Raw genomic sequence first — 16,344 nt, 5'->3', positions numbered from 1 at the left:
AGCAAATGAGGCCCTCTAAGACAGAGAGGAGCAGCCTCACATTCACAAATCCTGGTCCTCATGGGGAACTTCAACAACCTGACATCTGTCAGAAGGAGACTTGGTTGACCAAGACATGGAGAGGGCCAAGGAATTCAACTGCTTTTTTGCCTCCATTTTCACCAGCAAATACTCCAGTTGCGTAAAGGTGAGATCAGAGACTGGGAGAATGAAGAACCACCTGCTCTAGAAGACTGGGTTTGAGACCATTTAAGGAAAATGAAGGTTCACATGTCCAAGGGACCTAATGAGATACATCTACAGGTCTTGATGGAACTGGCCGAGGAAATAGGTAAGCCACTATCCATCACATTTGAGAAGTCGTGGCAGTCTGGTGAAGTTTCCACTGAATGGAAAAGGGAAAAAAGGGGAAAAAACACCTCCTCTTTTAAAGGGTAAATAGTCATGTGTGACATCCTTGTCTCTCAGTTGGAAAGACATGGATTTGACATATTGACTATTCAATGGATAAGGAATTTTCTGGAGTTGCAGTCAACGATCTGTTGTCGAAGTGGAGACCAGGGATGAGTGGGGCTCCTCAGGTGTCAGTATTCATAGCAGTCCAGTTTAAAATCTTTATCAGTGTCATGGACAGTGGTATTGAGTGCACTCCCAGCAAGGCTGCTAACAACACCAAGCTGTGTGGTACAGTCAACACGCTGGATGGAAGGGATGTCATCCAGAGGGACCTTGACAGGCCTGAGAGGCGGGCATGTGTGGACCTCATGAAGTCCAACAAAGCAAAGTGCATGGTTCCACACCTGGGTCAGCGCTATATCAAGTACAAACACAGGCGGGGTGGAGAAGGACTTGGAGTTGGTGATGGATGAGAAGCTCAGTATGACCTGGTGTGGTGGTTTGACAGGAAGTAGGTTTTTCTGGGATCCTGTGGTCAAACCAATGGGTGCTCAGATTTTAATACAGGCACCTACTGTGGCCACTGGGACATTGGATCTGCCTCTGAGAACATAGGGGTTAAAAGCAGAGCTCTCCCCTGAGAAGCTCTCTTGGGTTTTCTGGCGGGAAGAGTTCGGATCTCTCCCCCAGCCCAGCTGCTGTCTGGGTGAGGGGAGGAGAAAGCCACGCGGCCTGGGAGAGGTGGGCCTGACCCTGAGGGGCCCAAGGGTGGAAGAGAGAAGTACCGGGAGGCACCAGGCAGCCCATCCCATCCTGTCCCCATCCCCCGACCCCCCCCCCCGACCCCCTGCCCTGGGAGACAGAGAGAGAAGGCAGCCTGTGCTTGTGACTGTGTTACCTTGAAACTTGATAAACATGTGCTGGCAGCAGGCAGCATGGCTGAGAAGGAGGAGAAGGGGGGTTGCACCGAGCAGTCTGGCCGCTTGTAGGAGCTTTTAACCCTTTGTGGACAATGAAAACTTTGCAGAGCATTGACCTTTCCTGGAGGGGAGATGGAGAATGAAGAGGGAACTGTGCAAGTGTTGAAGGTCTGAGCAAGGGAGAGATATGAAAAGAATAGGGAAGAACCTTGGGTGGAAGAGATGATGGAGTGGCATTTTTGCTGGACTCTTTTTATATAGCCATGGACAGAACCATGTTTCCTAGTGATACAGAGACTGCATTCCAGGGGGAGGCAAGGCCTCAGAACCAGGAGGGTGCAGTGTGGGTACCCCTCGGCCCCAAGGAGTGAAAAAATGTGGGGGGGGGGGACAGGTGTCCCAAAGGAGAGACTGTGCCCTTTTTGGAATGGGACAAAACATCCTTAAAAGATGACCCTAGAAGCAGCTCTGGTCCATGTGCAGTGGTCAGAGCACTGGACATGAAGGAAGAGGTCACCATGGCACAAGAAGGACTCCTTGCCTCTTGATGAACTGAGGATTGATTGTCTAAAGGGTGGTGCTGGACCGAGACTTGGTGATTTGGGGGATGTATTGTATTGGAGATTTGGTGGGGAGGAGAAGGAGGAGATGTATTTGTAAGGTTTTCATTTTCCTTGTGTGTTTCCTTTTTTTTTCTTGTAGTTTAGTTAATAAAGTCTTCTTTATTTCTAAGTGGGACCCTGCTTTGCTTATTCCTGATCACATTTCACAGCAGACACCAGGGAGAATGTATTTTCATGGGGGCACTGGCATTGTGCCAGCATCAAACCATGACACCTGGCAATACTGCACACTATACTACTCTGTACTACAGTACTTGCAGCCCAGAGACACATCTGCATCCTGGGCTGCATCCAAAGCAGTGTGGCCAACAGGGCGAGGGAGAGGATTTGCTTAACATGGTAGGATTTTTCATCTGGGTACTAAGCAACTTCAAACATTAAATAGACTGAGAAACGCCTGACATTTCAGAAATTTTTTTCCACAGTCTTTATTAAAAAGGCTATCAGGATTATATCAAGAAGGAAATTTGACATCTGTTTTCTCCTATTGAGGACATATGGAAAGAAACATACAGAAAGACAGCTGACCTTTATATTTGAACTGAAGACTTAATACTGATGGAGGGTAACAGTTTTGTAAAGTCTTCCTTCTCCAGTGGTTGCCTATGGGGTTAACTCCTAGTCTTCTGATTAAAGTTCAACTAAGTATGTTTTGAGGGACAAAAGATACAAATTTTCTTTCTCTAGTGAGAAACTTCAATAGAAATGTGTGATTATCTGCCACTTCTCGTGGTTTTATCATGGATCTCTAGTGGCAGAGAATTACACTGAGAAGACATTTCCAGAGGCCTTTCCCCAATGGTGACTGAAAGCAGGAGAAACCTTGCAACCTGTCTTCCTCCTAGTATCCAATTAGCAATGGCCTGATGAATTTGCATCATAAGCCTCACCCACTGAGGTTTTATTTGGTTTTAATACCTTCCTTCTTGAAGCAAGCTGTTGTGATTTGACACTGGCCAAAAGCCAGGCACCTATGAAAAATTTATTCACTCATTCTCCTCTGCTATAGTTGAGCAGAGGAGGGGAAGGAAAAGTCAAAGGGCTCATGAGTTGAGATAAAAATTAGGAAGAAAAACTCTAAGGGCAAAATAGGCTCAAATTTAAATTATATAGATAAAATTTATTAATAAAATTAAAAGATTACAATGACAACTAAATTAAACCTTTAGAACACCTTTTTTTCCCAGTCCCTCCCTCTTTTTCACCAACAGCATAGAGACACAAAGCACAGGTTTTTAGTGCGCTTGTTATTTCTACAAATCTTTCTTCAGTATGCTTAGGGAAAGGAGGGGTTTTTTTCTGCTGTGCTTCCCATGGAAGACAGTTTTCTGTGAGCTTCTCCAGAGTGGTTTTAATTTTCACAAGCAGCAGTCCTACCTGACCTGCTGCAATGTGAGTCCCTCCCCACCATGGGGAAACAGTCTTCCCACAATTGTTTTGCATGGGTCATTAGTTTCATGGGGTGTAGTCTTTTAAGGATGAGCTGTTCTAATTTGGAAGCAAGGGTCCTCTATCTTCTCTCTCAATTTGAGTTTCCCACTAGATTATAGCTTTTCAGCATCGACTCTCTCTAGTGTAACTGTGGCCACAGCTCTCCACAGAAAGCAGCAGGCACAACTTTCCCTGGAAAAATCCTGGGGAAGGCTGTGAGAAAGTTCAGCAAAAGAAGAAAAAGCAATTCTCATCTTCACTTGCTGCATCTGTTGTTTGGCACGTGTGGAATGTGTTATGGAGATTGTTTACCAAAGAGGGATTGCTTGATTGGACTCTGGTGATGGTTGCTTGGATTGATTGATGAGTTAGGTCAAAGCTGTGTTGTGACTGTCTGTAAGGGGTTTTTCATTAGTATAGTATTAGTATAGTAGTAGTACAGTGTAATATAGTATGGCTTAAAAAAGCATCGAACAGCCTTCTGCAATCATGGAGTCAAAGTTCTTTATTCCCTGACTGGGGGTTGCTCTGCAACAATAGATGAGGACCTTTACTCATGGGCTGCAGGTGAATTTTGCATCCCCCCTTGCGCTTCCTGAATTACAGGGGAACAGTTTGTTGTATTATAGTCCTCACCACAGTTTGCAGAGGAATCTCACTTCCAATGTTTGGAGCACCTCCTCTCCCTCCTTCCCCTCACTGACCTTAGTGTCACCATATTGCTCTCCTCATGTGTTTCCACTTTTTATTTTCTCTGACTCAGGAGAAAATTGTTGCCCGCAAATTTGTTTGTTCTCAAGGTCCATCAGTTGAAAAGTTCACACAGGGTTTTCCAGTGTTGAAAGGTTGATCTCCTCTGGGCTGCATACCAGGGAATTGCTCACCATGCTCTTTGCTGTTGGCCATGTGGTCCCCATCAGCGCCAGATGGGCAGTGCCAGAGTGTGCCACAGCAGTGCCTCCCTCCATGCAGGGCGCTGAAAAGGAGAAGCTGCTGCCACTGCTTCTGCCCTTCTGCTGGCAGCACGGCTGGTTAAAAGTGGCTAAGCAGACAAATTACCTGACGAGCCACGGCGGCGGCCGCATGACCCGAGTGCGTGGTCCTGGCTGTGACGCCTTGGCCGTGTGGGTCCAGCATGGCCTTGTGGTGCCAGGAGGGCCCCAGCCATGGCACCTCCCCACCCCTCCCAAGGAGAAGGACTGCTGGTTTTTTCCTTCTTAAATATGTCATCACAGAGATGTTACCAACTTCTCTAACTGGGCCAGCAAATGTCCATTGTCAGAGCCTTCACAGATTGGCTCTGCTGGATATAGTAGAAGCTTTGAGGAGCTTTCTCTCTCAGAAGCTGCTCCATGGTGTCCTCCACCCATACTAAAAGGCAGCACACAAGGAATGAATAATCTGCCTCACAGAGAACCAATCCTGCATGCTGTCAACAAGACTTCTCTAATAGCTAGCATGAATTTGGTACTCAGGTACTATGGTGTTTACTGACTGTCTTACCCATTTTTCTTAAAGCTTTGGCCTTATAAAAGCAGGACTGTACAATTTTTCACTTGCACATTTTTACAGTCACAAATAACGCCATATATGCTTACATTTACCTATGCTTTACATGTACAGTATATGCTTTACATTTACGGTTTTCTATTGTAGGAGCCATCTTTTTCCTAAAATGAACATTTGGGGTCAGAGAATGGAGGAGCAATGGGAACAGATAAAAAAATGAGATGACTGCAGAATATTTCAAAATTTTTTTCTGCTAGAATATCCACTTTTTCCTGAGAGTGTGGTTATTGCTAGGAACAGTTTAAGGGTCAATCATATATTTCATTATGAATGGAGGAGCAAAGAGCTGGTTTCTCACAGAGAGAGCCTGACATGAGGTCTCCTGGAGCACCTAAGCTGTCATTCAGCTGCAAACGTGTCAGTGATTTCAAAGCTGTTCCACAGTTAAGGCATTTTTTTCTATGCATTTTCTTCACACTATCAAGATGCTATCACCCACATATTCCAGTTAAATGTTATAAAAAAATGACAGCTCATACTGCAGTTCTGCCCTTTCCATTTCTGATTCCAGCTGAGAGACTAAATGGGCTGAAATTCCCTAGGTTGCAGTTACTTCCTAAATGCTGTTTAAGAAATAACATCACTGATACTGCATATAGAGTCTTTTCTAAAATGTAATACTTCTTTCTGCCACAAATGCCACCAGGGGAGAAGACTTCTGTGATTTTCCCTGGTCCATCTTTCACTCTGTTACATTTGCCAATGTCCTGCCTATGCTACAGCTTTGATTGCTGCAGTAATCAGTGAGATCACAGAGTGACTTGTATTACTAACATCACATCCAACCTTCCCAAAAGGAAATAGCAATAAAAGCAGATTATACTGTACTCTAAATAAGTAAATAAAATGTGGTTAATTAAGATAGTAAGAACTATTTACTTATTTAAATGCTCAACTTTATTAGAAACAGTCATAGAGCCTTATAGCAAAAACTAACACTTGCATTCAATTTCTGACCAGGATAAAACATGCATTTTTAAGCTATCTTTATTATTATTCATATTGCAGATAATTATCAGCTATAAAACAGCATGCTACAGTCTGAGGACTGACTGACCTTTACTCCTCAGTTTTACAAGTTGTCTTGGTTTAGAGGAAATTTGGGAGGAAACTTCCAAAGGGAAGTTTTCCTCTAGAAAGCAGATTCAAGCAGTCTCCCCCCCCCCCCCCCCCCCCCCCCACTGGTTCAGGAAAAGATTTCACCTCATGACACAAGTATAAAATATTGAATAAAAAAAACATTTAACACTTGTAAAAATGAACAAAATCTCACACTTTACAATTAAATTCTGAGATTCATAGTTAAAGTTATATTTTATTTGAGTCAGGCATTCATCACCAGTCCTCAGTGGAGGACTAGCATTTCATATAATTTACAGCAATGTGCAGTATTAAGATAACATAGTCTTTAGAGAGCAGCTGATCTCCCCCTTTGCAAGTGATGCAACACCTTTCACTTTCGGCAGAGCATTGCTTGTGGAAGGGTCTTTATATTATGACTTACATTAAAATTTATTTTGTATGCTCAGGTCCAATGTATATTATGTATTTAGACATTTCTATGCTGCTGAACACTGCAGCCACAAACTACCACCAGTATCAGCAGGTTAGAAGATATCTAACAGCTCTGCTGTCTGTATTAATTCTCAGTGTAGCAATCACTGGCAGTGGTTGCACAGACAGAGAATTAAAGATTTAAGAACTCAGTCTAGGAGAGGTATGAGTTTGAGAGCCAGGACACAGGAGTTTTATTTGCTGTGGTGACTAAGAGAGAGAGGAAAAGAGAACTACAAAGACACTGAATTGTGAGAGCACACATCAGGTTAACTAGCAAAATAGGTAACTACCAAGGGAAGATTTGATGAAAAAGTACCAAGCAGTAAGGTCAAAGGACAAGGCTGCTGTGCCACATGGTCTACAATTGCAAAACACCATGAAAGTGCTCACCAACATCACTTATGACACTGTGAAATATTTTCCTTTCCTATGCATTTTATTCCTTGTGTATTTCTCCCTTTCTGCAGTCAAGCTAAAACTGGTATTGTCAACGCATGTTGCAGCTCTTTTCTGGCACACTAGCTTCTTCCCTCCCCAGGTGATTTATTCCTTTCCTTCAGTGGTAAGACATACTGCCATCCATCATAGTTCAGGGAGTGACAAAATTAACACAGACATGAAGTAAGAAACAAGTGTTTGTTAGACAGATAGCAGATGCAACCTTGCCTTTGGTGGATGCCTCATGTCATGCTCTATGAGGCGCTGCAGTGCCATTAACCCTCTCCTCCTCCCTTGTGCTGTGGAGAAGACATGAGCCACTTACCCAGTTTGCTCCTCACGATCTCAACTGAACAGACTTCCTGTGACAGACACCCAATGGATTTTTGTCTTCAAGAGAAGACCATTTATAAAGACACCTTAGTTTGACATGGGTACAGCACTACAGTGTGAAAATAAACATGTGTTAAGCATGGATTGATGCCATGCTACAGTTCAGAGACCAGGAGAACCCAAGCAAGAGAAGCTCTGGCTTCTTCATTCATTCTCCTGAATGGATGAAGGATGGGTCACCCTGGCTTCTTGATGGTAGGCCTCAGTTCTGCATATGGATTGTGATGTCTGGCTCCACAGAAGCAACATGAACTGTTGACTTTAGGCTCAAAGATATAGCTTTTACTTAAAACAAGGAATGGAAATATTGCATGAGTGTGTAAGGTAATACCAGAAAAAAGTCTTAATTGTCTAAGGTTAAAATAGTGTAGCTTTTGACACAAACTTCACGATCTTGGGGAAAGACTCGCAATAACCTATATAGAGCCTGATTGGCTTGACTTCATACGTGGTCCTCAGATGTCTAAGATACAGGACGTGTCACTGACTTGAAAGGGAATTTACCTAATCACCTGCAAGCAGAGTTGGACAGCAGCATATCAGCAAGTCTCTGGAGTTATGAGATATGGTTACAGTAGCATTTAATAGGATTCACACAAACCCATATTTGAATATGCTAGGGTGGTCCTATTGTGGTATGTTTTTAAAGGTATAGGAAACTGATTATGCACTGCCAGAGGAAGGATATACTTTCAAAGGTAAGATAGCACCTTAACACAGACAAAAAAATCAATTCAGTAGCTCTTCATAACACTGCAGCTTCATGACTACCAGGAAAACCACAAGTTAGGGCATCCAGAGATAGAGAATCCTGCTTACAGGTTTAATTAACATTTCATTCTTCCAGCGGCCCTAATAACTACCAAGCGTTTACAGTAATCAAGATAAACAATTCCATTAATAAAATTACTGCAGGCTCTGGAATCAGATTGCTTCAATCCAACTTTCAAATTAAACTTTTCTTCACATCACTGCCTCTTTATTTATTTCAAATAATAGTACTACAAAGATAGTCCAAATTATGTACTCCATTTTTCAGGATCAGGGTTTATTCAGATTATGCAAGTGGATTAGTAAAAGTCCTGTTGTGATTACACCTCTCTATTTTTACAGGAAGATATAATAGGCATCACTAACATACTGAGTGACTTCTGCCATGGCTTTTTTTGGTTTGTTTTTTTGAGGGTTTTGGTGGGGTTTTTTTTGTTTTGTTCTTTTTTTGCTGTTTTTGTTTTCTTTGTGGTTTGTATTTTTTCGTTGGTTGGTTTTAGGGTTTCTTTTACAGTTAAATTCAGAAGGCAAGCCTAAGTTAGCACCTTCTCACCCGTAGCCTGATCCATCCCTTTCACTGCAGTTCACAAAGGTGGCAAACTAGCTAGCATGTTACCCAGGGGACTTCTGCACCATTAAAGCCCTGACTCAGCCAGACATGTGAATGTAGGACAGCAGGAAGCCTTGCCCTACGAAATCCTTCTTCCTCATACTGCACAAATGTGCTGGTAGTAAGTCTTGCACTCTGTTTGCCCACTGTTCCCTTCTGACTGTGTGACTGGAACAAGGGGGAAATGTAGCTACTGCAGCACTGGCATTTTTGAACAGGCTAGGCAAAAACCTTCCTGAGGCTTTTTGAAGGAAAAAACCTTTTGAAGGGCTGAACTTGCTTTTGAGCTTCTGTTGATTTACGTGACTTCCTGATATGATTTCTAGCCCTATTTTGGCATCATTTCATGACAGCAGACTTACACACGGGTTATGCTGTATTGATCAACTTCTCTCCTTTTAGCAAAATAGCTTAGCAATTGACAAAGGTGGTCCAGATACTGTGGTTAGTGAAACAGACCACACCACTTTGCTGTGGAGATATTATGTGCAGCTATGACAGCACAATATTAAAACACTGCGTTGTCTGTTTGCCTAAGACACTGCAATCCTTGCTTGGTGCATGGCCAGCAGAGAAGCAGACCACAGTTCTGTAGACAGACTTATAAGGAGTGCATCACTCCAAAATGTGTTCATGTGGAGAATCACGTTGCAGTGCTGTATGGGTTTCTACAAAAAACTAGGTCATCTTCCCTCCTCTGCAGTCCTCTTACAACGCCCACACTTTGTTTTAGGTTTTTCCCTTCATAGTCTCTCCCCTAGGCAGTTGTCTGCTTGTGACTCTTCCCCTCCTGCCTACCAGTAAGCCCATCATTCACAGTTTCTTTCCCACTTCTCTCACAGACAACTTAGCAACTGACCTCTTGTCAGCAGAAGATCTTCCCTGAACAGACAGTCACCCCTATCACAGCCCTCTTTTCCCCACAGATGACGAGTAAGGCACTTGTTTTGCATCCCAGCTGTTAAGTAATTTCTCCAAGTAGTCCTTATTTTCAATAACAGGTATCACTTCTATACAAACACAATATCTAGCCTTGTGCAGATTTTGCCCTCTGGTGCATTGTTCAAATATGCACTCTTTTTTATTTCTCTCAGAAAACAGGTTTTTTCAAGATCATGTCACTCATCACACTGTAAACTAGCATCTGCAAGGGCTTGTAACTTCCTTTTTCATGGAGAAAGTCTACCCGACACACATTGTGACAACGTGGTCACAAATGATACATTACAAGCAGAGTGAAGTCCCACAGCAAATTATGTAAATATTGAGTGTATGTAGTGTTTTCAAGTAATTTTTATCTTTTTTCATTAAATATACATTTTCTTTTATCCAAGTGCTTTTCCTTCTGTTTTGTACCTGTGTGGTTGCTGAAGACGTGTCTTTCAATACTTGAATTGTTCATGCTGTGACCATTTTGCACCATTCTTTCTTGATCAAAATATGTTTTACCTTTCATCCAGTCACATGAAAGTCATCCAGAGAAAACTTCCAGACCTTTTATATTCTTTGAACTCTTCACAGTCCTCATTGATACCAAGGTTATATGAGAATATGAGGATCAAAACAACTCCCTTAGAATTTTGTTCTTGTTTTTGTAGGTTGTTGATATTTTCCTTCTTTAGTATTTATTAAATGGATCACTTTCTAATTCTAAGAATGTTTTACATGAGCTACATGAAAAACAGAGTTAACTGACTGTGTTGGTTCGGCACAGCCTGGTTTTTGGCAACAGTGGGGCCACTGTGAGGAGCTGCTAGAATCTTCCACCATGTCTGACAGAGCCAATTTCTGATGGCTCTGAAAATGGACATGCTGCTGGCCCAATTAGAAAGGTTGGTAACGCCTCTGTGATAACATATTTAAGAAGAAAATCTAAACAGTGCAGGCAGAGTTTTTTTCCAGGGGTGGTGAAGCACCATCACTGGGAGCCGTCCCCGGCGTGGTGCATGGCAATGCGCTGCTGCAGCTGCCACCATCTCGGTGCAGCCCGTGGCTTCTCCCTGCCTGGCTGCCCTAGCCAGCCATGCTGCAGGTGAAAGGGTGGTGTGGCAGTGGCAGCAGCTTCCCCTTCCTGGCGCCCTGCAGGAAGAGAGGTGTTAAATAGCACCAGCACCGCGGCAGCCACCACTGCCTTGCAATGGCAGTGGGGTCATCTGGCCGGTAGTAGATGAATGACAAGTGATTTCCTGATACAGAACCTAGACAAAATCAACTTCTTGGCGCTGCAGGATCTGGCAAGAATCTTTGAATTGGTGGGACTTGTTGACAATGGTGCCTATAAACAGCAGTTTTTCTTCTAGTCAGAGGAGGAAGGGAGGACATGTGAGGGAAAACAACATGGTGACACCAAGGTCAGTGGAGAAGAAAGAGGAGGAGAAGGTGCTTCAAGTGTCAGGGCCAAGATTCTTCTGCAAGCCATGATGAGGACCATGGTAAAACAAACCGTCCCCTTGTAAGGCACAAAGTCCATGGGGGATGCAGAGATCCACCCACAGCCCATGAGAAAACTCCTCACACTGGAGCAGGTGGATGTTAGAGAAAGCTGTGATCTAGTGGGAGACCCAAAGACAGAAAGAGAGAGAGAAGGCCTTTGCTTCCAAACTAGAGCAGACTGCACACCATGGACAAGTGACCCATGCCACAACAGTTTTGAGAAGACTGCCTGTGGGAGGAACCCCACAGCATAGCAGAGAAACTACTTGCTTCTGCGAGTGAACAGAAAAAAATACCTTCAAATTTGAACCCGTTTTGCTCTTAGAGTGTTTTTTTCTCCCAATCCTTATCTCAACCCCTGAACCCTTCATTAATCTTTTTTCCCTCTCCTCTGCCCAACTATAGCAAAAGACGGTGAATGACTATCATGGGTACCTGGTGTTTGGCCAAATATCAAACCACAACACTGACTTAACAGAACCTTTGCAACACAATAAAGCACTATACTTACTTTGGCACTGAGGTAGGAACCCTGGCATAAAAATACTTAAGATAATGGGAATAGAGACAGAGCCACACTACTTCTCAAAATGTTTTGTAAGCATCTTTAGAGAATGGTAGACTCATAGAATGCTAGGATTGAAGGCATCTTAAAGATCTCCTAGTTCCAGCCTCCCTGCCCTGCAGAGGGATGCCTTCCACTAGACCAGGCTGCTTAGAGCCCCATCCAGTCTGGTCTTGAATGCTTCCAGAGATGGGGCATCCACAGCTTCTCTGGCAAACCAGTTCCAGAGTCTAACTGTCCTCACAGTAAAGAATTTCTTGCTAACATCTATGGTAAGTCTCCTTTTTCAGTTCATTTCCCCTTGTCCTGTCACAACATGCTCTTGTAAATAGTCTGTCTTTTTTTAAGTTCCCTTCAGATAGGCCACAATTAGGTGACCTCAAAGCCTTCTCTTCTTGAGGCCTAACAATTCCAATTCTTTCAGCCTTTCCTCATACAACAGGTGTCCCATCCCTCTAATCAACTGGATCCTTCTCTGGACATGCTCCAACAGGTTCATGTCCCCTCCTGTGCTGGGGACCCAAGAGCTAGACACAGAACTCCGGGTGGGCCAGAGACTGAAATGTTACAATTCATGGCTCAAACACTGTCATAAAGATTTTTGCCCATTATGGCAAAATTGTATAACAAAGCTGCAGCACCAAAGCCCACCCTGAATGGGTCTCCTGACTGAAAACCTTAACTGTGAGTTAAACTGCCTAAGGCTACTCCAGATAAAAGTGACACTACTGTTCAAAGCATCTCACGCCTAGGAAGTAATGGATAAGGCTAGGAGAGCTTTCATAGAAGCCACAAGCCCAGCAGCTTCGGGGTGGAGGTCACAGCTCCAGGCTTATCTGTTGCTAGATTTGTACAGACACTCCACCATGGGGGAGAAGGAGGGTTTTGGCTGCATGTGAAAACCTCTGATCAGAGGGAGTGAGCATCCATCCTCTGCTGTGCACATCTACACAACATTCACGTGAGTAGTAACAGAGTGTGTCATGGCCCATCAAAGGCCCCCGTAAAGGGTTCCCTAGACCCTGCACCAGAGCACTGCATGTGATGCAAAATAATACAACTGATCCAAAGTTGAACCTGGCCATGGCTCTTCTTGAGAGACAACTCTCCATACTGGATTGACTTACTGATGCAGAGGGAAATTCCTCCACCACTCCTTCCTCCCCTGTACATTCTGAACAGCCTGCAGCCATCCACAGCTGTACTACAGAAAGTTATTTCATGGGATTCATCCCACCAACTTTCAGTAATGGCAGCAAGATCATAACTTTCTAGCAGCACAGTGGCTTCCAACTCCAGCTTATTGCCCATGGTGTGAGGATTGGTATAAAGGCACCTCAGCTGGACTGTCAGCAGCGCCGCCTTCTTAGAGGTGCACCCCTTAATTCTTTTGAGATACTTCCTGGTGTTTCTCTGTTGGCTCCTCTTACCTCAGGAGTCTCTGGCTCATCTCTGTAAGACAGCAGGTGCGCTCCAGCACAGTTCACACTCTGAGGGCCCTTGCCAGCACCCTGTCTAACCTTTGCCTCTCATCCTACAGCTTGCCAGGGACAAGACTGATACCGTCCCCCTCTCCCATCAGGTCTAGTTTAAAGCTCTGCCAGTGAGCCCTGCTAGCTCCCAAGCAGTCTCTCCTCCTTTGCTGAGGAAAGTGAGTCCCATCTGATGTCAGCACAACCAGTGCTATGTGGGCCTTTCCATTTTTAAAAATTAGCTCAGTTGGTTAGAGAATAGTGCTGATTACACTATGGTCAAGGTTTGATCCCCATACAGGCCATTTGCCTAAGAGCTGGACTCAATGATACTTTTGAGTACCTTTCTAGTCAGAATATCCTGTGTGATTTTGTGTATTCTGTGCTCTCCAAACAGACTGGACTTTGTAAACTGTCAGTGTCACAGCAGATTTCCCATAAGCATGATCATGGCTTGACCTTTGTGCTTCTGGGGTCTTCCTAACCTAAGAATCTACACAAATTTCAATGGCAATTACTTTCCAGTAATGCCCACAATTATACTGTTATGTACAGGTGGTATTGCTCTGCCAGTGCAATCAGGCCAAGTACCCATCTTCACCTCTGCCCACAATCCATTCTGTCCAGCCCATGGGCACAGCAACAAGAGGAAAAAAAATATCAGTGTCTGAGCATCTGGACTGCCACCAACCCTGGAATTGTTTTAACCCCTCAGGGAAATCCCAAGGGCCTTGCTCTGGAAGCATATACCATAGAGTCTCCACCTCAGCTGAAAGAAAAGGCTTCCCCATGGAGCCTTGCAACACTGATCCACCTCAGTTTGCCTTCCCCGTATGTCCCAAATTCTCATAGTTTCTCCTTTCTCTGTTTCCTCATTGGCTGTGGTATCCCTAGTGGCCAGCCCTGTTTTCCCTGTAGGCCAATGACCTTTATCCTGTCCCTTGTGCTGCCCCTGTGCCCTCAGACCACTGACCCCTACTTAACCTTGTGCACACCACATGGCCTAGTCTTTTGTGGCTGATTTCCCCTTTGGGACGCTGGAATAAACCTTAGCTGGAACTTATCATACAAAAGGCCCTTCTGCCTCTCTTCACTGAGCTAGCCATGCTAAGTGTGGTGTGTGGACTTGACTTCTTTGTCTGAATGTCTACCCAAGCGGCTTTTCCACAGGACATCCTTATTGGGAAATAGGAAGAAGCATCCACCATCTAAACCCCCATGCAGCTACAACCAACTACTCCATCTCTCCCAAGGCAGGATCAGCAGTCCATGTCCTACACAAATGCCTACAGCTTCTCCAATTGCTCCTTAAATATCTGTCTTCATGAAGAGATAGAGATACTGACCCTCCACAGTCTACTCCTGTTTCCTGCACCTACCCTCTCCTAATGCCTGACTCTTTGCACACTTCCTTCTACATACTTGCATCACATTCATATCTATTTCACACTGGTTTTTAAGGCTAAGTTTCTTTCTCCATACATGCCTTTTGTTTTTTCCAATTGTTGGTAATCCTCATCAGTACACTCTGAAGGAAAGGATTTATTCCTGTCTTAAAGGCTTTTTTCAGAATGATTTTGGGTTTTTTCTTTTTAATGAGGTGATATGTTATTGTATTATATTTGGCTCCTGATCCACACTAGTCCTTCAGTTCTTGTACTAAGAACTTCTCCTTTCCTAGTTATTCTGCATTTGGCACTGTCAATAATAACTATACAGATTCAATACACTGTTTTTGGTTTTGGTTCTTGGGTTTTTTTTTCACAATTCAGCCAACCACCTTTGAATTTCAGACTTCTTTCTCAAGGTATCCACAAATATTCCAAGACTTTATCAGTAACTTTTAGTGTGTACTGCTAAGCAATTAACAGAAGGTGACCCAAGAAGGACTCTACTGAAGTCCACTTTGTACCTTTTTCTCATTTTATCATGGATCATCTAGGACAGCTCAGGAACAGCTATTCAAACAATTTTACATAAATCCACAGACAGAACTTCTATCAAAAACAGATTTTCTAGCACTTTCATACTAATGTCCTGTCAAACCATGCTAAAATGCTTTTGTGTCAAAATCTAACAGTTCAGTTTCTTCTATAGCCACATGGACAGAAAATACCCCGTTGTAGAAAAAAACTAAATTAGGTAGACACAACTTGTTTTTAACCAACACCTACTCATCTCCTCACTACATACTGGAAGTTTACAAACAGGTTTTTGTGGTTTCTGAGTTTGTGACATGGAAGTCACCTCCTTCAAACTGCAGTCTTTCTCAGCTTGCACTGTGACAGCCTGGAGCACAGCAATACAAGACATTGCCAACCAACCTCTTGATGGAGTTTCTGCCTTGTAAGTTTGGAGCAAAATGTTGATCTCTGTGTGTTACACAAGAAAGTAATTCCTCTATCCCTGGAACAGAAGCATGTGAAATTCCTTCCATGTGTAAGGAGCTCCAGATGCTGTAGCTGGTACAAACTACAGGAAAAGCAAATCCAGAACCTGAGCACTGCTTAGATTTCCTTCCTGGGTAAATTGTCTATTATTTTAACAATAGCTTGTCTCAGAGGCCTGGCTTTTTTACCTGACTATCTTTTGCACAGTTAGTAGAAAATTACCTGCAAGGCTCTTGCCTTTGTCAGATTTGGACAAAATAAGCATGGAGCTCTGAAGCTGTCAGGGAAGTGTAGTGGTATGATGATGTTCCTCTTGTCTCCATGGGAAACCATGTCCATAAATTCCACATAGGAGCAGACTGAGTGACACAACAATGTATGAACCAACCCACCAGCTGTTTTTGAATTTTTAGCAGCTACAGACATTAATTCTGAGTGAGTAACATTCTTGAATTACAGCTATGCTTTCACACAACAGTTATTTCTAGCTTGATTATAATTGCTTATGAGGACCATGAATGTCTCAAAAATGGTCTTTTAAATGATGTGAGAGGAACCATGGTAAAAGGGAAGCAGGAGGGGAAGGGAGGGGCAAGGCTACCATGTAGCCACAACCTCACTCCCTTAAATTCAAAGTTCAATCTTAGGTAACACTGAAGATCCCCACTTTGTTCTCCCAGATGTACACACTCTGACCCAGTTTTGTCTATTTGTGGAAATACAGGCCACTCATTTTTAACCATTTATTGCTACTTGTCTTCATTGATTCACAGGCT

Source organism: Melospiza melodia, chromosome Z, assembly GCF_035770615.1.
Source record: "Melospiza melodia melodia isolate bMelMel2 chromosome Z, bMelMel2.pri, whole genome shotgun sequence".
Taxonomy (NCBI): Eukaryota; Metazoa; Chordata; class Aves; order Passeriformes; family Passerellidae; genus Melospiza; species Melospiza melodia.
The sequence above is the reverse complement of the archived record's forward strand: the minus strand, read 5'-3'. Positions refer to the sequence as shown.